This window comes from Spinacia oleracea, chromosome 4 (genome assembly GCF_020520425.1).
Source record: "Spinacia oleracea cultivar Varoflay chromosome 4, BTI_SOV_V1, whole genome shotgun sequence".
Taxonomy (NCBI): Eukaryota; Viridiplantae; Streptophyta; class Magnoliopsida; order Caryophyllales; family Amaranthaceae; genus Spinacia; species Spinacia oleracea.
In genome coordinates, this window is record NC_079490.1 from 126,705,848 (window position 1) to 126,728,217 (window position 22,370).

The 22,370-nt window shown below is 36.0% G+C and overlaps 1 long non-coding RNA gene across 1 annotated transcript; it reads right to left on the reverse strand.

Annotated features, from left to right (window-relative positions):
• Positions 1-12,433: 12,433 nt before the first annotated feature.
• On the reverse strand, positions 12,434-13,816 carry LOC110787972 (uncharacterized). Its single transcript, XR_002533214.2, has 2 exons — positions 13,262-13,816; positions 12,434-12,896 (listed from the first exon to the last, which is right to left on the reverse strand). It is a non-coding gene; the product is annotated as an uncharacterized lncRNA (long non-coding RNA).
• Positions 13,817-22,370: the final 8,554 nt, after the last annotated feature.

Sequence of the window (22,370 nt, forward strand, 5' to 3'; positions counted from 1 at the left end):
GTTAATGGTTGTTTCCGCATGATTTATGTAATATCATATGTATCATAACCTAACAGTGGTATCACGAGCCCCTTATTATTTTCATAATCTAATTTGCATAAACATGGTTAAATATTACAAATTTGCAAGAATTAAAAGGGGTGATTAATTTTCGTAATTGTTAATTAATTGCAAATTGCGTTTATTTAATTATACGTACGCAGTTTTTCGGCAGTTTCTTCGTTACTCATCCAAATCGAGTGATTTTTGTGTCAATTCCGCATGTAAAAGGCATTCTAAAATTTTGACAAAAATACTATTTTTCTGCCGAACCCAGAATTCTCAAATTCGAAGCCTAACTATGACTTTTCGAAGGTTTTAGTTTTTCGAATGCAAAATTTTGTAAATTTAAGATGTTAAATTAAATATTTGCGATTCTTGTTGATAAATCTTGAATTTTTGATTGACCTACTGTATATGTTTAACAAGTTTGAATGCCTAGCCTTGTTAATTATGCAATCTAATTTGTAATTATGATTAATTTGTTGAAAATTAGAATAATTTAGAATTAATTTGATTTTCATAATTAATTATAATTTAATTAGAAACCTATGATTAAAAACCACCATAAAAAATTGTAAATTTATGATAAATTTTAAATTTTTATGACCTAGACTTGAATCCATGTAAATCGGAAATCAATTGAATAATAAATTTTCGATTTTTCGCCCTAAAATTATGAAATTAATATTATTTATTAATTTGTCATTAATTTTAAATATAAATTTTAAATTTTTATGCGATTCGTTCATAAAACTTGCACGCACAAAGCAATGGACGCTTCGTGTTACCCTTAAGGGGTGTTGTATAGTGCGGGCATGCGACGACGAGCAAGGGAGCTCGTCGCCCGTGCGGCACGAATGCAATGAGCAAGGGCGTAGTGCACGAGCACAAGGCAGCAGCCCTGCCTTGTGTCGTGTGCCACGAGCTATGAACAAATGGGCATGGGCGAAACGCAAGCCAAGGCAGTCGCGTGTGGGCAGCAAGCGAGCTGCGCCACAACGCGCACTGCCTCGCGCAAGAGCGCGCAGCCTCGCGCGCAGCGAGCGCAAGCTCGCGTGCCACGAGCGCTGCGCCCAGCGTTGCTCGCGCGCACAGCGAGCGATGTCGCGCGCCTAGCGAGCGATGTCACGCGCACAGCGAGCGATGGCTCGCGCGCACAGCGAGCAATGGCTCGCGCGCACAGCGAGCGCTGGCGAGCGCGCACTGCGAGCGATGGCTCGCATGCGACGAGCGCTGGCGCGCGCGCAGCGAGCACCACAGCGTGCGATGGCTTGCGATTGGTAGAGCAGCAGCTATGCGACGAGCGCATGAGCTGCGCGCATATGGCCAGCAATGGCTGTATGCGTGCGGCCCATGGGCGTGCAATGCGTAGGGTGTTTGCGTTACGATTAGATCGTTTTGAATGTTTAATTTGAAAATTTCAGTTCACGTAATTTTAATTAATTTTAAAATTAATAATTTAAATTATTTTCTTGGATTTTAATTTTGAATATTGTAATTATAATAAATTTTATTTATTCTAATTATTTTACTAAAATTAAAACCATGAATTAATTTAAATAACGACTGAAATTAAATTAAACTTTTTGGATTCAATTATAAATTTATATGAGCTTTAAATTTTAATTAAAATTGTATGTTTCCGGTTAGACTAGAAATACATTTTTATGTTTAAAATTAGTAAAGCATATGAATTTATTGGTTTAAGTGGGAGCGCTTTTTAGTCATAAACTCTTGATTAGGTCTACAAATCCTTAAGGTTAAAACAACTTGATTAGAATTAATAAGGACTGAATAATTGGTAGATTATTGGTGCCCTTAATTAATTGCTGCAAATATTTACGTGATGCATAATGTGTTTTACTAACCAGCTAAGTGGGCCATTCATGATAATGAATGGGTGAATGGTATATATTGTATATGTACTGTTTTGCAGGTTATGAAGTGACTAGTATGGCCCAAATAGGATAGAAAATATGGTCTGCGTACCATTAATTTGAATGTAATTGGTCTAAAGTACCAAAGTTATTTTTCAATTCAAATATGGTCTGCGAACCATCAAATAGTTGTAATTAGTTATAGCTTATCCTATTTGAAGAAAATGGTGCCTCCCACGGAGATTTTCAAGACGGACTTTGAAGTCAAAGCTTCAAGATGAAGTCGGGCCATACTAGATCACATTTATCTTATGCATGTTTTAAGTTATTTATTGCTTTTAAATATGTCTTAAAATGCATGAGATCAAAAGCTTGATTATGTTGCATGATTAAGGATTTTAGTTCACTTAAAATCTAACCAACATAGTAAGAGCCTTAAGTTCCAAACTTAAAAATTGAGTTAAAAGGTGCCATGCCAAAATATACACTTGCTTGGATATCCTTTACATCAATCTAGTAATAGTTTTCGCTCAGCGAGGTGTTACTTATTGGTCCTAAAGGGGCAAGGTACACAAACAATTGTGAGTACATGTTAGTTTTGGTGAAACTCAACGATATAAGTAAGGAGTCCTTTTATGTCGTGGCAAAATCGATAGGTTTACCTAATAAGTTCTTAGACGTACCTATCAACCAAGAGTAGTTTCTAGACTATTAGCAAAAGGCTTTTGCTTACCTAAGATGTTATAGGATTAAGTCGACAAACTGTGCTTAGTTCTTCAATGATTTTAGGATCTTGGAATCATTTTATTCACACCTGCCGGAACACATAACTTGAATAAAATGCTTAATAAACATTGAATTATGCATGTATGCTAGAATTTAAGTTTATTAAGAGAAACTGTGAATGGTTATTTATTTGTTTATTCTTTTCAATTGTAGTTTTTAATATGGCAAACAACAATTCATTCAACATTCGATCAATTCTCGAAAAGGAGAAGTTGAACGGGAAAAACTTCCTTGACTGGCAAAGGAACTTGCAAATAGTTCTTATGCAGGAAGAAAAGGAGTATGTCCTAGATGAGGCGATGCCCGAAGCTGCAGGCGACGGGGTCACTCAGGCAGCCCTCAATCGTTGGATTGATGCCAACAAGGATGTGAAATGTCTAATGCTCGCCACCATGAGTGCGGATCTGCAGAAAACGTTCATCAACTCAGATGCTTTCACAATCATCAATGAGTTGAAGAACATGTTCCAAGATCTGGCTCGAGTCGAAAGATTCGAGACTCATAGGCAAATTCTTGAGACCAAGCTTAAGAAAGGCGAGCCCGTAAGTCCACATGTTCTCAAAATGATTGGACTCATTGAGAATATGAGTCGGCTGGATCAGCAATTTTCTCAGGAAATGGCTATAGACACCATCCTCCATTCTCTTCATAGCGGGTATGATCAGTTCAAACTGAACTACAGTATGAATAGTCTGGACAAAACGCTCACTGAGCTTCACGGTATGCTGAAGACCGCTGAAAAGACGCTCAAAAGTGATAAGCATGATGTGCTTATGGTGCGTGGGGGCAAGTTCAAGAAATCTGGAAAGAAGAGGAATGCTAAGAAAGGTGGCAACAAGGCCAGCCCAACTAAGCAAACTGGCGCCAAATCTGTAAAGAGGAAGGTCAGTCAACCCACTTCTGAATCCAAATGCTTCTACTGCAAGAAGAAGGGGCATTGGAAGAGAGATTGCTTGAAGCTAAAGGAAGATCAGAAGAACGGAACAGTCGTTCCATCTTCAGGTATTTTCGTTATAGACTGTATACTTGCTAATTCAACTTCTTGGGTATTAGATACAGGTTGTGGCTCACACTTATGTTCCAATCCACAGGGACTAAGAAGAAGTAGAAAGTTAAGCAAGGGTGAAGTCGACCTACGAGTGGGAAATGGAGCACGGATTGCTGCATTAGCTGTAGGAACTTACTATTTGTCGTTGCCCTCCGGGCTAGTTTTGGAACTGGAAGAATGTTTCCATGTTCCAAGTCTTACTAAAAACATCATTTCAGTTTCTTACTTAGACGCTAAGGAATTTTCCTTTTTAATAAAAGACAATAGTTGTTCGTTTTATTTTAAAGAGATGTTTTATGGATCTGCTAGATTAGTCAATGGACTTTATTTATTAGATCACGACAAACAAGTATATAACATAAATACCAAAAAGGCCAAAAAGAATGATTCAGATCTCACCTATCTGTGGCATTGTCGATTAGGCCATATAAACTTGAAACGCTTAGAAAGACTTCAAAAGGAAGGAATTCTAGAACCATTTGACTTAGAGGATTATGGTAAATGCGAATCATGTTTACTTGGCAAAATGACAAAGCAACCTTTATCTAAAGTTGGAGAAAGAGCAAATGAACTATTGGGTTTAATCCATACAGATGTATGTGGACCAATGAGTACAAATGCTAGAGGTGGTTTCAGCTACTTTATCACTTTCACTGATGACTTCAGTAGGTATGGTTATGTCTACCTAATGAAGCATAAGTCTGAATCCTTTGACAAATTCAAGGAATTTCAGAGTGAAGTAGAGAATCAATTAGGCAAGAAGATTAAGGCACTGCGGTCTGATAGAGGCGGTGAATATCTGAGCTATGAATTTGATGACCATCTGAAAGAATGTGGAATTCTATCAGAATTGACTCCTCCTGGAACACCACAATGGAATGGTGTGTCGGAACGAAGGAACAGAACCTTGCTAGACATGGTTAGGTCAATGATGGGTCAGGCCGAACTTCCATTAGAATTTTGGGGACATGCACTAAATACAGCTGCACTCACTATAAATAGAGCTCCGTCTAAAGCTGTCGAAAAGACTCCATACGAATTATGGTTTGGAAAGCCTCCAAATGTGTCTTTTCTTAAGATTTGTGGATGTGAAGTATACGTCAAACGATTAATTTCAGACAAACTTCATCCAAAATCTGACAAATGTATCCTTGTGGGCTATCCAAAGGAAACAAAGGGGTATTACTTCTACAATACATCTGAGAACAAGGTGTTTGTTGCTCGAGATGGTGTCTTTTTGGAGAAGGATCACATTTCCAAAATGACAAGTGGGAGAAAAGTAGACCTCGAAGAAATTCGAGTCGAACAACAAACTCTAGAGAATGCTCAAGATGACATTCAGGATGAAACTCAGAGATCTTTAGAAGAATCTGGTGAGAATCATGGTCAATCTAGAAATATTACCCCGCGTAGATCGCAAAGATATAGATCTCAACCGGAAAGGTACTTAGGTATTTTGACGAACGAGAGCTATGACGTTCTATTACTTGAAAGTGATGAACCTGCGACTTACAAACAAGCTATGACGAGCCCTAGCTCCAAGCAATGGCAAGAAGCCATGCAATCTGAATTAGACTCCATGTCTGAAAACCAAGTATGGGATTTGGTCGATTTGCCAGATGGCTACCAAGCCATTGGAAGCAAATGGGTTTTCAAACTGAAAAAGGACAAGGATGGGAAACTTGAAGTTTTCAAAACTAGATTGGTTGCAAAAGGTTACAGGCAAGTCCACGGTGTGGATTACGATGAAACCTTTTCACCAGTTGCAATGCTAAAGTCTATTCGGATAATGTTAGCAATCGCTGCATATTACGATTACGTAATATGGCAGATGGATGTCAAAACTGCTTTCTTAAACGGCGTTTTAACAGAAACTGTGTTTATGACACAGCCTGAAGGTTTTGAGGATCCAAAGAATGCTAAAAAGGTATGCAAGCTAAAGAAGTCAATCTACGGATTGAAGCAGGCATCCAGGAGCTGGAATATACGTTTTGATGAAGCACTCAGTGACTTTGGTTTCATCAAGAACGCAGACGAATCTTGTGTATACAAGAAGGTCAGTGGGAGCAAAATTGCTTTCCTAGTATTATATGTCGACGACATATTACTTATCGGAAATGACATTCCTATGTTGAACTCTGTCAAGATTTGGCTTGGGAAATGTTTTTCGATGAAGGATCTAGGAGAAGCACAGTACATATTGGGCATCAAGATTTACAGAGATAGATCTAAAAGGATGATTGGACTTAGTCAAAGCACTTATATCAATAAGGTGCTTGATAGGTTCAAGATGGCGGACTCCAAGCGAGGCTACCTACCCATGTCTCATGGAATGACTCTAAGCAAGAATCAGTGCCCAAAAACACTTGATGAGCGTAGACGAATGAATGGGATTCCATATGCATCATTGATTGGTTCAATAATGTATGCTATGATATGTACACGCCCGGATGTTGCGTACGCACTCAGTGCTACGAGCAGATACCAGTAAGACCCAGGAGAGGCGCATTGGACTGCTGCCAAGAATATTCTGAAGTACCTGAAAAGGCACAAAGATGACTTCCTGGTCTATGGTGGAGATGATGAATTAATTGTTAAAGGCTATACGGACGCAAGTTTCCAAACCGACAAAGATGATTTCAGATCACAGTCTGGGTTTGTCTCCTGCCTCAACGGAGGAGCAGTAAGCTGGAAAAGTGCTAAGCAAAGCACCATTGCGGATTCTACAACTGAAGCGGAGTACATTGCTGCACATGAAGCAGCAAAGGAAGCTATATGGCTAAGGAAGTTCATAGGTGAACTTGGTGTAGTCCCCTCCATTAAAGGACCAATAGCCCTGTATTGTGACAATAACGGAGCTATTGCACAGGCAAAAGAGCCTAGACACCACCAGAGAGTCAAGCATGTACTTCGTAGATTTCACCTTCTACGAGAGTTCGTTGAAAGAAAAGAAGTCGAGATAAGCAAGATTGGAACTGATGACAACATATCAGATCCATTAACTAAACCTCTGCCGCAGGCGAAGCACAACTCGCACACTGCAGCTATGGGAATCAAGCATGTTGGAGAATGGCTTTGATGTCTCTATTTGATGTTTTAAAGTTTTAGAGTTTAAATCTTTGTAAAACATTATTGGTTAATCATTCACAATAAATGAAAAGAATTCATTTTTCCATTTAATTTGTGGTTTATTAAATGATGAGTCCCTTCAATTTGACGATATATTCAAGATAGACTGTCAGGACCAGTCCTGTGACTAAGAAATGTCTATCAAGTGAACTTGAATGTCAAAGGTTGAAAATGGTCCCTAATCGGAATTTTCTATAAAATTGGACGCATAGAAAACGTTAGACGATTAGAATGCAAGATGACTAGTAGTTCTGTTTCTTGAACTATGTGGACATGGCAATGTCATAATCATTTGCATAGATACTTACTTTGGGAAGACTAGTATCGGACAAGACCTATGAAACTTTACTGTAAGAGATGAAAATCTGTCATAAGTAAATTTCATTAAATTATTAGACACTAAATCCTCAATACCTGAGTGGTTTGAGATTACTTGTTTGAGAACTGGTTGCTTTGACGTTGACCAACCGTCGCACCGTAAAAGGAGGCTATAAAGGCAACGCTCAGGTAATCACCTATCAAACGAAGTCTAATCTCAAGATCGCAAGATTGGGATTGTCCTCCCATAAATCGGGATGAGATGCTTAAAAGTTGTACAAGGCCACTCGGAGAGCTAGAAACTGTGAAATGCATGGCCGTGCTCGGATGAATCATAGGCTATGATTATCTGTTTATTTGATCAGTTGAACTCTGAAACCGAGGAACACCTCTGGACATAATAAGGATGACAACTCTTACCTTATGTTCAAGAGCAAGCATCGAGCGACAAAGGAATTAGTAAATGCACACTTGTCCCTAAGGACAAGTGGGAGACTGAAGGAAATAATGCCCTTGGTCCAAGTATGCATTCTATGATAAGTCTAATAAATGCGGTTCAGTATTAATTAACAAGTTAATAATTCAGTGAGATCAAGTGAGCTGAATGCCTAGCTAGAGGCCGCTTCAGTTCAAGTGGAATTAATGATATTAATCCACAGCTTACTCTTGACTGAACCCGTAGGGTCACACAAATAGTACGTAAACGGATCAAGTATCTAATGGCTTTAGATACTCCATCTATGAATATTCGGAATCGACGGATCTTGGTTTCAGTGGGAGCTGAGATCGTCACAGGCAAGAAATGAATACTCCGGAAACGATGATATTACCGGAAACGGAAATATGGATCGTATCGGAAATATAAATATTATCCAAGTCGTAGATGTTGCCGGAAACGGAAACATGGTACGTATCGAAAAATATTATCGGAAATGGAAATATTGCCAGAATCGGAAATATTGCCGGAAACGGAAATATTGTCAGAATCGGAAATATTATCGGAATCGGAAAATAATTCCGGAAACGGAAATATTAAATATTTGTTCGAAACGGAAATTAATTCCGGAATCGGAAATATTAAATATTGTTCGTATCGGAAATGAATTCCGGAATCGGAAATTTAATCGGAAGCGTATCGTACGAATAAGCATCGGACGAGGCCTGCCGGACGAGGGCCCAGCACGAAGCCAGGCCATCGCCCAGCAAGCCAAGCGCGCCACACGAACAGCCAAGGCCACGCCAGGCCCAGCGCAAGGCCAGGCCCAGCAGGCCGAGGCAGCGCGCACAGCGCGCGCAGCGCGCGCAGGAGCTACGTGGGCTTGTAGCTCGCGTAGGCCTCGCTGCGTGGGCTGCTGCTCGCACGCACGCGCATGGGCGGCCCATCGTGGCTGCCGTGTGTGTGTGCGTGAGTGTTTGCGTTCATGCACGATTCCTAAAACATGCTGAGTTCGGTTAATGATTAAATTCCTAATTCTATTAGATAAATTAATTAATTAGAGTTCTTGTAGGATTCTAGGTTTAATTAATTTGTATCTGAATAGGATTCCAATTCCCTTTCCATACCCCTATAAATATGTGGCCTGGGTTCACAATTTATAATGAGTTTCAAAGTATTCAAAGTGAGTTTTTGAGAGAAAAATTCAATCACACATCTTGCTCAAAAGTGCCGAAAATTCTAGTACCTTAAGGGCGATTCTAGTTGGTCAATCTTAAGGCGGATCCGGACGTGCTGTGGACTATCTACGGAGGGACGACACTTTGGAGTCCTAAAGACTTGTTCTTGTTCGGTTCGGGCGCAGCTAGGGAAGGCACGCAACAAAGAGTATGCATCTAAATTATGCTATATGATTATGTGTAAATAATATGTATTCCTGGGTTAATGGTTGTTTCCGCATGATTTATGTAATATCATATGTATCATAACCTAACATCTACCGCATTTAACACTCTGTTAAGAAGACCCTGCCCGCACGATCATCCGAATTAGTCTGAATACTGTCGAAGTGCTGCTGAAATCCCAACCCAATTCCTAAGCCTAAAACATAGAAAATCTCTTGAAGAATCACGTCCCGCAATCAGTCAATCATCAGCAAGTTCTAAAGCCAAGCGGAAAGCTAGTAACGTCAAGTGGTAGGAGTTCCTGAGAACCGCAGTAAAGCCTACGCTTTGCTGTAACCTGAATCTATATTTTAGTGTTTTCATCACCATATAAATTTGCTAACTTTAATCTGTTATATTGTTTACGCCTAAATCAAATAATACTGGGACAAATCGGTTTATTGCTAAGTACCTTAAATCAACCTAAATCAGCGTTTTGATATTTGTTTAATAATATCTGTGCATTAAAATTTATCCAGAATAGTAATGTAGCATAACGCATGTCCCATCAGTCACCATTGAACTAGTAAGGATCGCGCCGCGTAGGCTAATGCCGGGCACTCCCCGTATTAGTAAACGTCCCCCGAATTCTCAATCGCTGCTCCGCTGGATGTACGTTGGGGGATCTCCACACCAGGGATCACAAGGGAACCTATGGTCGTTGTGAGTCAAATATGTTTGCACTGCAGGCATATCACGATAGCCAGGTTTTTCTCAGTTTTCCTAAAGTGAATGGTGACTCCTATAGACTAGTAAAAAAGAGGCTAACTCCCATAGTTAGTTCCTGTTTACTTTATATGCTTGCCACATCCATAGGGGGAAAGGCGTTCGAGCCGTACACTCTTCTAGAGGGACCCCGTCGTGTTTTTCGACACCCTCACACTAGTATAAAACAAAAGAGAAATATTAAATATGGTAAGTGTTGTGCACTCCTTCATTGTTTGATTTTAAGAAGGGAATAGATAACGGTCAAGTCAAAAAAGAGCGTAAAGAACGCCTCTTTATTGGGTGTTGAACAAGAGAAAACTCTAAAAAGTTTTATAAATTCACATATTATTTTGCTTAAAATATAATAATACAAATATACTTTCTTATATTTGAACGCATCGCGTACATATAAAAATAATTATGGCAACTAAAATACGGTTATGGAGGGCCTCAAGACCATGGCTTCAGCTACAAGAGGGTCCTAGGATATAAGTGCGACTAATAATGAAGAGGCTCCTGTTACAATTTCTTATTTTAGACTGTCTAGATCGAGAAATTACTATCTTTTGTTGAGGGAGGCTACATCGCTGGTAACCAGCGGCACAATTACCCCATACCCGGGGTATAATGGTAATTTCATCTAATGAGTTGAAAAGTCAAACAAAGTACTACATATGGGCAACAATGACAGTAATTAGTACAACAATGACAGTATTTTAATACAACAATGACAGTATTTATGCAAACGATGACAATACTTATATAACACTTGTATACATACTTTTACCCATTTATTTAATATGCAACACTTTTATCCATTCATTTAAGTGGTCTCTTTACTTTTTATATTTCATTACAGTTGTATACATAATTTCCTTTTTTTGGGTGATTGTGACAGTATTTTAATACAACAATGACAGTATATATATACAACAATGACAATACTTATATTAAAAATGACAGTATATAACAAGTTAACAACACTTTTACACATTTATTTAAAGGTGGGCCATGTTTTCAATTTTTTTCATTTTTTAAGTGGGTATGGAGTCCTTATTTCGCTGGTTACCAGCGATGTACACAACCTCATCTTTTGTTTGCGTGAGAAGTGAGAACGATAGACACGTGCAAGGCAATAGGTCCCCTCGTGGTAGAAAACGATTTGTTTCAAGTCCTTCATTGTCTTGTTGGTCCACATTTCATTTTCTTATTTCCCTTTAATTATATTACTGCCATGCATGCCCATATTTTATCCATTTGCTACGTTGTTACTCCAATACTCCGTAGTAATTTTATTACTCTCTCCGGTTTATAATATAGTCCTTATTCAATTTTAAAATAGTTATATTACTTTACTTTTATACTATTCATATAATGATTATGTTTATTTTTAACGATATTGTTATATTCGTCTTAATATATATTTTATGAAATATTAGTTTTTTATAATTGTCACTTATCGATAATTAAATATATTAATTGATCAAGCTATGTATTATCAAGCGTGAAAAGTTAAATTTTACAACTAAAAATAAATGGAGGAAGTATTTGTTTTCTATTTTTTGAGTGTCCCGATGTTGTGTCTAGTTTGATATTTTCCTACTTAATCAATTAATTTTGCCCAACATATATACTCAAATTGTTCTACTTTTCCTAAAAAATATGCTCATAATTAATGCTTGTACCATGAGAAATTATTTTGTTGATTTTTTATTCAACTAACCCCCCTCCTCCATAACTTTATCGTATTTTGTTGAAAAACTAAAATAAATAGTATATCTTTCTAATAAAGTATAACAACATTATTTGTTAATCACGTCATTTCCCAAACAACTTAATCGTTTTGCATGCAAGTTCAAGTAAATTTGAGGAATGCATGGCCCGTTAAAAAATGCCAAGAAACAAGATAGATGACTAAATTATCAATACTAATATTTTAAAACAAATTTGTTTCTATGTTTAATCTTCTTGCTACGTGTAATCTTCTTGCATATCTTTCTATGTTTTTCCTTTTTTTAATTGTTTTTCCCATAAATCCCGATTTACTTTTTAAAAAAAAACTACCTTTTGATCCTGTTCGAAGAACGGGATGTTATATATTCAAGACTTTTGATTTTAAATAGATTGAATATATGATTTAAACAAAGTGAAATTTGAAGGTTGAAAGAAAGATTAGTAAATATTGAGTGTTAAAGAGGATGATGGAGTGGATACGGTTGAATGATATATGAATTAAATGATGAATTGAGGTTGAATAAGGAAGATGAAGTGTAAGAGGCGTTTGAGTAGTAAAATATAGCAAACAAAAGGAAAAAATATTTTAAAAAATAAATTGGCATGGATGAAAGAAGGGGAAAACACGTGTCATTTATTCAATGGTTTTGCTTTTTATAGACTAGGTATAGATAAATAAAAATCTTGCATGGATCTCCATATAATTTTAATTAACTTTTTTTTACATTCATAAGATCTTAAACTCTTGATTCACCACTGATGGAATAATTTATTTGTTAATTCCCCTCTGACTTTTATAACGTACACCCTCATATCGATTTGATAAAAGGATAATTTTACAATAGCTACATTAAAATGGTACCTAACCATTGTAACTAATTGAATCTCAACCATACAAAATATAAGACTAATCTTAACCATCGATTTAGTTAACTTTAGATAATATTAAAAAGCAGTCAGAACAAAAATAAAATTAATTTTACATAAAATAAAAAGAATAAGAATCCCCCTAATATAATCCCACGATCAGCATCTTTGTCTCTTTCCCCTAAAAGCCTGAATTCCAATAGTTAGATCCAGGGTCGTCTTAAACATTTCGAAGGCCCTATTCTAATCTTATCCAAATCTTCAAAATGGGCCCTAATATTATAAAAAAGTGTGATAATCAAAATATTACTTTACCAGCATTACACTTTTATTCCTACAAATCTAAACAAAAAACCTAAAAAAAAGTTTATTTAAAATTTAAATAAAATCCCATTACAACCCAACAATTATTTAAAGAAACAATAAAACACATAATAATAATATGCAATTAAAAGTAAAAGATGGTACGATGCAATCTGACCGCCTGCTCCAGTGCTCTTAATCTTTAGCTTAAAAAAAAACAATAATGAATTATTCATAAACGATAAATCGATTACAACATCAAACATAATAGAAAACTACAACAATAAAATAAATCATTACATATATAATTCACAAACTGATAATTATGTTTGATAAGAACGAAATTAAGAAATTAACGAAATTAAGAATTTTTTTTGTAAAATTGTAAGTAACAGGAAATAAATTAGCTAAAAAGAATCCAATCTTTTTGTGAGATAAGCACGAAATAAAGAAAAAAAAACCTGTATTTACTACCATAAATATTGTAAATAGCAAGAAATTAAAACCATAAAAGAACGAAATTAAGAAGAAAAAACATGTAATTTCATAAACTGATTGATAAATTTGATACCTTTTAATTTGCCTCTGCGATTCTCGTTCTTCATCTTCAAAAAATCCCTAAACCTCACTCTTTTCCAATTCTAAGCAACTAGAGGATCCAAATTATCAATCGAAATTTGAAATTTCCAAATTGTAATGATAAATTGGAGAAAGATCAGATGAATTCTTGATTCATAAACGATAAATCGAATTGAATATATGATGTGAAAGATCAGATGAATTCTTGATTCTTCCGCCAAAATCTAAAAGTGTTTAATGAAAATTGTTGGGAATATAGAAGGATTGAAAATACGAAATTAGGAATTTGGAATAATATTGAAAAGAATGAGAAATTTAGGGAGATGAATCTTGAGAATGGAGCGTGAATTGAAGATGAATATTGGAATGGAGCGTGAATCAAGGAAATTAAGCTTGGGGAGTTGTTGAATAATCGACTCATTAACTAAGAGCCTATTCATTTTTTTTTTCAATAATATGTACCTTTGGCTAAACAAACGGGCCCTTGTTTTTTTGGTGGCCCTGTGCTGTTGACCAGGATGCACAGGGCCACCACCGGCCTGGTTAGCTCTGCTATTAAACATTTACTCCGTACTCCTTCTGTTTCTTTTTGTTTTTTACGTTTTTTGTTTTGGGTATCACAAAATGTTCATTACGTTTCTTTTTATATTGTCACATAAATGATTTAATATTCTATCCAAATTTGTGTCAAATGATTATTTTAACCAATTAAATTCATTGAGTAATTTAATCTCTCACACTTTTCTATTGGGACATTAAATTTTTCTCATTTTTCCAAAACTAAAATTTTGATAAGAGTGAACACATTATAAGTAAACGTAATTTTTCTTGTTTAAATAAAAAAATAGGGGAATCTCAATGCACATTAGTCGGTCGTTAACAAACATGTAAAAGGTCAAACGTAAAGAACAAAAAGAATCGCAGGGAGTAATTTTTTTAGCTTTTGAATTTAGTGTTTTCTAGATTAGGTAAGAGAATGTTTGGTTCTTCAAACAATTATGGAAATCATGAAAATTCTTTTTTTTTTTTGCCTATACGTGAAAATTTTAGTAAGCCAAATGAAAAGCAGGAAAAATAAACATTTAAAGATAAACATAGTTTTTAAATGCAGAAATTTAGTTATTTGTGCAAAATTAAAAAAAGTCATAACTACCCTTTTATGGTAACAAGAAAAAATAATAAATAAATAAATAAATACATCATCAAATTCATTCGTCAACCATAATTACGGAGTACTCATCATTTCTTTCTACCTGAAACGCTGAAAGTAAAAAAACACCGTACTTCATTTTTTCCACAGTCAACCATTATTAACTTCCCTAATACTTGAAACAAACCATTTTCATGGCAGCCAAACCTCCAACATCCTTGTCATATTTTAGTACTTTAGAAAATAATTCCAGATTCGAAACTGTAGTTTTTAAGTTTTCCTGCAAACTTCATGTACATTTAAATGGCCTAAGATTGGAATATAATTTTTCTACAAAGATTGAATTGTCATCATCATCAAGAAGCGGTATTTTAAGTTATTTAGAACTTTATGAATATTAGTTACCCAATGAACTAAGCACCATCAGAAACTGAGAAGCAAAATGGGCTTTAACTTTCAACAACATCAACTAATTTTTTAATTCTCAACTCTCTTAAGCTAAGCACAGAACACGTCAATGGATATCCTTATATTATTTCTGGTTAAAGAAGTTTTTCTGGTTTTGCAGTAGCTACATCGCTTGATATTTTTTTTATATATTTTTTTCTTCTTTTTAACTTTTTGGGTATTTTGGTCATGTCAAATTTTGTGTTAAGAAATCAGTTTCTGCATTTAGCATCACCCAATCTTTGTTGGAACTTTTCCCAAATAAAAGCAATGTAATTATTTTTTTCTTTTTGACATATGCTTAACATACATAATGAAAAAGTTTTACACACCTATAACCAACCTACTATAGTGAAAAATAAAACAATACTAAGGTCTTTAAAGACCAATACAACTATTACGATAACACAAACAAACCACTTCAAAGGGGCAGCTGCAGCTGGCTTCTCTCGAATCAACCCTTGATTGTATACAAAACTTTGTTTACACAAGCTACATTTCGCTATCGTGCCAAGACTTTTTATATTCGCGATTTCTTTATAGAAGATGGCACTGATGGTGGACCAATAACCACTAGGAGACTCCCTTGAAAACCTGTAAAACTTAGGGTAAAAGGGAAAAAGCGAAAGAGAGACAATGTTACGGGCTAGGTGAAGAGACCATGTGCATTGTACACAAGCGTCTGAAAGAACCTCGTATAGCATGCTATGAACCCCCAAAAAATGAGGAGCAGCGTTCAAATAATTGATTTTGAATGCGTCAAGAACAACACTCAACGCTAACCTAAAATGAAGATTAACAAGTGTTAACCTCCACAACACAATACCACCCCAACCCCAAAAACATCGAACCTCTCTATTAACCAAACCTCCTTCCCTAGTCAAACACCTTAGACTCCAACCTCCAAGCTCACATCCAAAGAAGATTAAATCCCCTATCACATATACTACACAGTCACCATTAATTATTTCATCGCGAGGGAAACTAAGACCACTTAAAACTTCCCAAACACGACTAACAAGCCCACACTACGAGCAACCACACAATGTTAGCACCATCACTAGTGGAAAACTCTTCATTTGCGTCACTCATTTAAGCTCATTTGCGTCGCACCAATGTGCGAGACAACTGTCTACGATACAAATAAGAGTCATTTGCGTCGCAGATTAGCTAAAACTGCGACGCAAATGATCTTTTTTAACATGTTGTAAAGTCATTTGCGTCGCATATTAGCTAAAATAGAGACGCAAATAACTCTTTTTTAACATGTTGAAAATTCATTTGCGTCGCACATTAGCTAATCTGCGACGCAAATGACTTTTCAGCGTGTTAAAAAAAAGTCATTTGCGTTGCAGTTTTAGCTAGTCTTTGACGTAAATGACTTTTCAGCATGTATAAAAAAGTCATTTCCGTAGCAGTTTTAGTTAATCTACGGCGCAAAAGACTTTTTTTTCGAATATTTTTATTTAGCAGCTTCATTTCATGTAGCTCGATCACATTACGCTATATACATAGGGCATAAATTAAAAGTAGATTAGTTGAAAATTTTGGCAAAGTCTCCTTTGTAATTTAACCCTTCCCAATACAAGGAATGTAATAATACACATAAACCTGTAAATACGGTTTTACAACCCAATATTATAAAAGGAAAATCTATCATAGATCAACCAACATGTTGATAACGAACCTAACTACACTGCAAACATAAAAATTTAAGTTAAATATTACAACAAACTAGCTAGCTAGATATCTAGTTCAAATTAAGTACGGATAAATCGGAATTGGTCATAAAGTAATCAATCCAAAGATCTTTAACCTCATTAATCTCCTCCAATGAATAAGGCTTTGTTTTTGAAAAATCCTAAAAAACACACAAGTGTAAATAAGTGGATCGACAATCAATAGTTTTGCCTACTTCAATTTAATAGATAAAGTATATCACATACCGTAGTAAGATCTTGACTATCATGATGATTTGTGATTATCTCGTATATAAAACGCATGACGTAGTAGCAACACTCTAGTGATCCTGGTTGTTTTGGACACTACATACATTAAAATAAATAACACAAGTAAAATTTATATGAAATTATATGCATTAATTTTGAAAGACTTGATGTTTAGGTAAATAATAAACTAATTATACCTGTGCCACAATCCAATTCAATATAGTTCCTTTACATTTTCCAGTTTGTGCCTTGTAACTCTGAAAAGCACTACACATTTGATAAAAAGGGACATATATATATTCTTACTATATTTTATATCATGTAAATTCAAAGAATTCATAAAATACTTTACTTTCATGTTCAGTTGGTTCTTAATCATCAAATTTCTCCTCTTCTACATAGAAGTAAATATGTAGACATCACGTTTAGCCAAGAAAAGAACTAAAAGAATCCAGTGACTCCTACATACAAACAATAAACATATGTCGTTAGAAAAAAAATTATATTTACAGCAATCAATTAAAAATGAAGTTCAAATTTTCGTACTTTTTGTAGTATGTACATAAGATGAATGGCTCAGACTTGAGTGTTTCCATGAATCCAAAAGCATTGGCAAGTTTATCATCTTCAACACACAACTCATATAAAGACCTATATAGCGTAATAACGTTAAGACATTTGGAAAAAAAATATATAAGGAGAGAAAAATTAATTTAGGCAAATAACATCATAAAAACTTGCAATATCGATATATATATTGAGCCATGCTCCGAGAGAAGTTGATTGGTGTATTCAACGGTGACAGTAATTTCAAGGTCGTTTTCCAAATTGAATGCCCTTTTACTATCTTTCAACTTAATATCCTCCCCTGCTTTTAATTTAGACATCATAGTTTTTATAAAATTGCACTTACCACTAAAAATTTTGCAAGGCATAATTGGCAAGAAAATGTTTCTTTGATTTAGTGTTGGACCCTTTTGTCTCGCGTTCACTTCCATCCACTACCCCTTTCCCTTTAGGCTCTTTCCTTGTAGCCTCTTTCCCTTTAGGCTCTTTCCTTGTAGCCTCTTCCCCTTTAGGCTCTTTGCTTGTAGCCTCCTTCCCATTAGGATCTTTGCTTTTAACCTCTTTTCCATTAGGCTCTTTGCTTGTAGGCTCGTTTACCTAATGTACGATTTCATATTAGTGAACATAAATGCGTGGTATAATATTTTTACTTCAAATTATCATGAATAATGATATATTACCTCATAATTCACTAGAGAAACCAAATGCTTTGGCCACTGAGTGAAAGTACCACAAGCTTGTCCAAGTTTCTTTATATATTGAGAAGGCACGAGAACTGAAGCTTGTTTATACACGGGATTAATTTCATCAATTCTCACCTTCACGTTATCGGGATTGAGGTTCTTATGGTGATCAAGAGTCAACTCTGGATGTATGGTACCAAAGGAAACAAAAACTTTCTCGGAGTTTGTTAACAAGAATAGCCAACACAGGACATGTTCTTTTTTATTTATTTGAATAGCGCAAATATTATGTAGCATGTTAGAAAATTTCAATAAAATTAACTAAAAAACAAATTATTTGAAAGAAACAAATGATCATAAGAGTTCTTCTTATCTACAAGTGTTCTATCTCTCGCACTAGCAAATTTCGAAGACAAACCTTTTACCGTAACACCAGTACTTTGCATCGTTGTTTTGTCATCTTGTCGCTTCATGTAAAAAGAATATCTATTGATGTCGTACCCCTCATAAGAGATGACTTGACATTCAGGACCATATGCCAACCATCTCAACGTGTCAGATACATCATTAGGCGTGTCGAATAATTGAGACATCACTCAACTCTTGAACCATGTGAGGAACGAACGATTATACTCTTTTATCAGTTGAGGACCATTTTTTGAAGGATATTGATCTCTAAGAAAGTCCATGTGCTCAATCACATATGGATGAACTTCACTAAGATTTTGCACCACAAACAGCTCAACTTTACTTATCATTTCAGAACCGATTGCTATCATTTTTCCTATCGGTTGTACCTTGACCCCCAAGTATCCCTTCATGTCGAGACTTTGGTAATCCAACTTCTTCCGAATATGGCAAATATTGAGAAACCCATGCAGAAACTTCCTCAACAACGGTTCGTTGGACAATACTAGCTTCATGTTTGTCCGGATTCATCACTCTATCTTTCAAGGTACCCATTTCTCATTCAAAGGGATACATGTACCTCATACAAACTGGCCCACAAAGTTTAATTTCACGAACAAGATGAATAACAAAATGAGGCATCACGTCAAAGATAGATGGCGGAAAATACTTTTCAGACCGACACATGGTCTCAAGTACATCGGCCTGCAAATCATCCAATATTGTTGGATTGATCACTTTGCTACAAATCGTGTTGAAAAAGAAACACTATCTTGTAATGGTATACCTCACTTGTGGCAGTAATATTCCTCGAATTGCAACAAGCATCAATTGTTGCATCAACACGTGACAATCATCAGATTTCATTCCAACTAATTTCAAGTCAGACATGGACAAAAGTCTACGAAAATTTGAAGATTATCCAGAAGGGACCTTTTAGCCATGCAAAGACATACAAAAGAAAGTTGGGGGAAGGTACCAGCGTTTCGCCTTTCTTGAGGTGCCAACTCGGAGCGACCCATAGAAACCCTATCCTTTCTAACTTTAGGCACATCCTTTGTTTTCGCTTGTATATTCAAAAATATCCCAACAATGGCATCACAAACATTTTTCTCAATATGCATTACATCAAAACAATGCCTAACTTCCAAATCTCTCCAATATGGGAGATCCCAAAACGTAGACCTCTTCTTGTAACCACCATTTGGCTGACCTTTATAAGGCTTACCAAACTCCGTTCGGATGTCTTTGACCCGTTCATAAACCTCACTCGCACATAAGGGGGCAAGTGTAGTGATTTATAGTTAAATACATAACATGATAGCGGAATAACCCTAAAGTCAGGAAGCATGTATAAAGTACAGAACAAGCATTACTTACGTTTGTAGCGTGTTTTCCCTTAGTTCAACAAACACGAAAAAGAACTCCAAATGTCGTTCCTCTACTTGGTTCACCGACACGTTCAGATCCGTCTTGGTATTTATGGCTTAGACCTCCTTCAAGATAATTTTGCCTTTTGGGAAGAACAAACTCATAGAAGCAAAGATAGAATTAGGGTTTCTCTTTTCTCCTAGGGTTGTGTGTACAATCTAAATTGTGTGTGTTGGAAAAGTGTACTAAGGTTATTAGAATAACCTAGTAGTCATAATAAGCAAGCCAACCAACTTGGTGGGCAAGCCAACCAACTTGGCCGGCCAAGCCCACTCGCGAAGCAAGTAGCAGGGGCGCACAGCTGGGCCGTGGGCCGCGTGCCGCTGCTGTTCCCTTCCACTTTGATCTGTGCGCACCACACAGTGAAGGCCTTTGGGCCAGCGTTGCATTGTCATGCGCGTTGCGCCCATGGGCCTTGCGCTTATGCGCTCCGGCTCGTGGGTTGCTTTCGTGTTGCTATTAAATTATCCTTCGATAATTTATTTATCGATCGTTTTGTACTTTAAGATCTAATGTCGTACGATACGATTATTCGTTTCGCCTAGCTTACGAATATACGTAATACAATATACGATTTCACGATCCCATGTTAAATCATATAATTATGTTTTCCGAACTAATTTCCCGAAATGCTATTAAATGAATTTTCGATTCATTTAATCCAGAGATATGTTACATGCCAATGGTGTGACCTTATAGGTTCAGCCAAGAGTAAGTTGTGACCCAAATATTTATTAGAACTCACTGATCGGAAGCATTGCTCCAGCCAGCTGTTCCGATCACTTGATCTCACTGAATTAATTATTCATAATTAATCTGAACCTTTAATATTGGACTAATGCACCTTTGGTGAAGGACATATTTCCTTCAGTCTTCCACTTGTCCTTTAGACAAGTGTGCATTCCAATTCCTTTGTCTCTCGGTGTTACTTACTGAACATAAGGTAAGATCCAAGCCATCCTTATTAGGTCCAGAAGTGTTTCTTGAATTACTGAGTTTAACTGTTAAACTTTTACAAAAGGTTAAGGCTTAACCTTTCTGAGCACGGCCATGCATTTTTACAGTATCTAACTTTTCGAGAGGACTTGTACAACAACAACACCATATCCTTTCAAAGATAGGAGGAAAATCCCATCTTGTAACTTATGAACAACTTACTTTGATTCATAGTACGCCCAATAACTTCTTTTATAGTCTCCTTTTATGGTGCGATGTTTAGCGAGCATCAAAGAGAACTAATTCTCAAACAAGCAGCCATAACTACGCAGGTTTTGAGGAATAGGTTCCATTCACCATTAATGGGAACTACTTATGACATGACTTTAATCTATTAAAGTGTTCTCGTGGTCAATATGTCACAAGATCCAATAAGTATCTATGCAAATGACTTCTGACATCCAGCCCATCTAGTTCAAGAAACTGAACTATAAATCAACTTGCAATCTAATCTTCATTAGTAACTGGTCGTCCAACCTTTCAATGACCTGGATTAGGGATCCTTTTCTGACTTCAATATTCAAGTTCACTTATGGGTGTTTCTTTGTCAAAGAATCCATCTTGACATCCCATTTGAATGTTTTAAATCATTTGGACTTCATCATATAATACTAAACCAAGATTAAATCAATATGAAATATAATTTCATAAATGATAAATGTTTAAACCAAATGCTTTCCAATTTATGGGCCTCAAACCCAAAATTAAATATTTAATGTTTTTACAGATGCGGGCCTTTCACCCAATATTTAAAACATTTATGGAGCTCAAACTTGATTCCATTTCTTCAAATGAGTGTTGTATCTCATTTGTTACAGAGGTTTAGTTTATCATACTTTGCTATTCATAGCATCTTTTCTATCGAAAGCCTTTCGATGTATGATGAAAAGATCTTTGAATATGTTTATAGAATTATCTAGTCTTTCATTGCTGTTGGAATGATTCTTATATAGAAATCATGCAGATAGCAGACTTGTGATCAACCTGTGTTCATTGAAGAACTCCCACTAGGAATAATTCCCTTTCATTGTTTCTTAGGAAATAATGAATTCATTTCAATTATGTAGAATTGCAAACGATGCTTCCTTTTGGAATACTACAACCAGTTCACAGAGATGTGGCAGATACATCTTTCAATTGAGAACTTGGAAACTAATCATTGATTCAGTTTCCCATGCATCACATAGGGTTTTGAACCTATGTTACCACCTTTAAATCACGACGCCTAATTGCCCGTGTATGTTTGTGGTTTTCCTAACAACAAGATCCAACTTTTGTTTAGGCTATGCATGTTGCATCAAAACTTTAGTTCATCTTCACTTCTTCTTATCAAGTGCTCATCCTACATGTCCAAATGTATTGAATGTTCTTGATATTTTTCTAATGATCTTTGATCTAGATCAATAAAGATTGGTATAAACTCCTCATAGTCCAACACTTACGAGTTATCTTGGCGATCTATATATCACG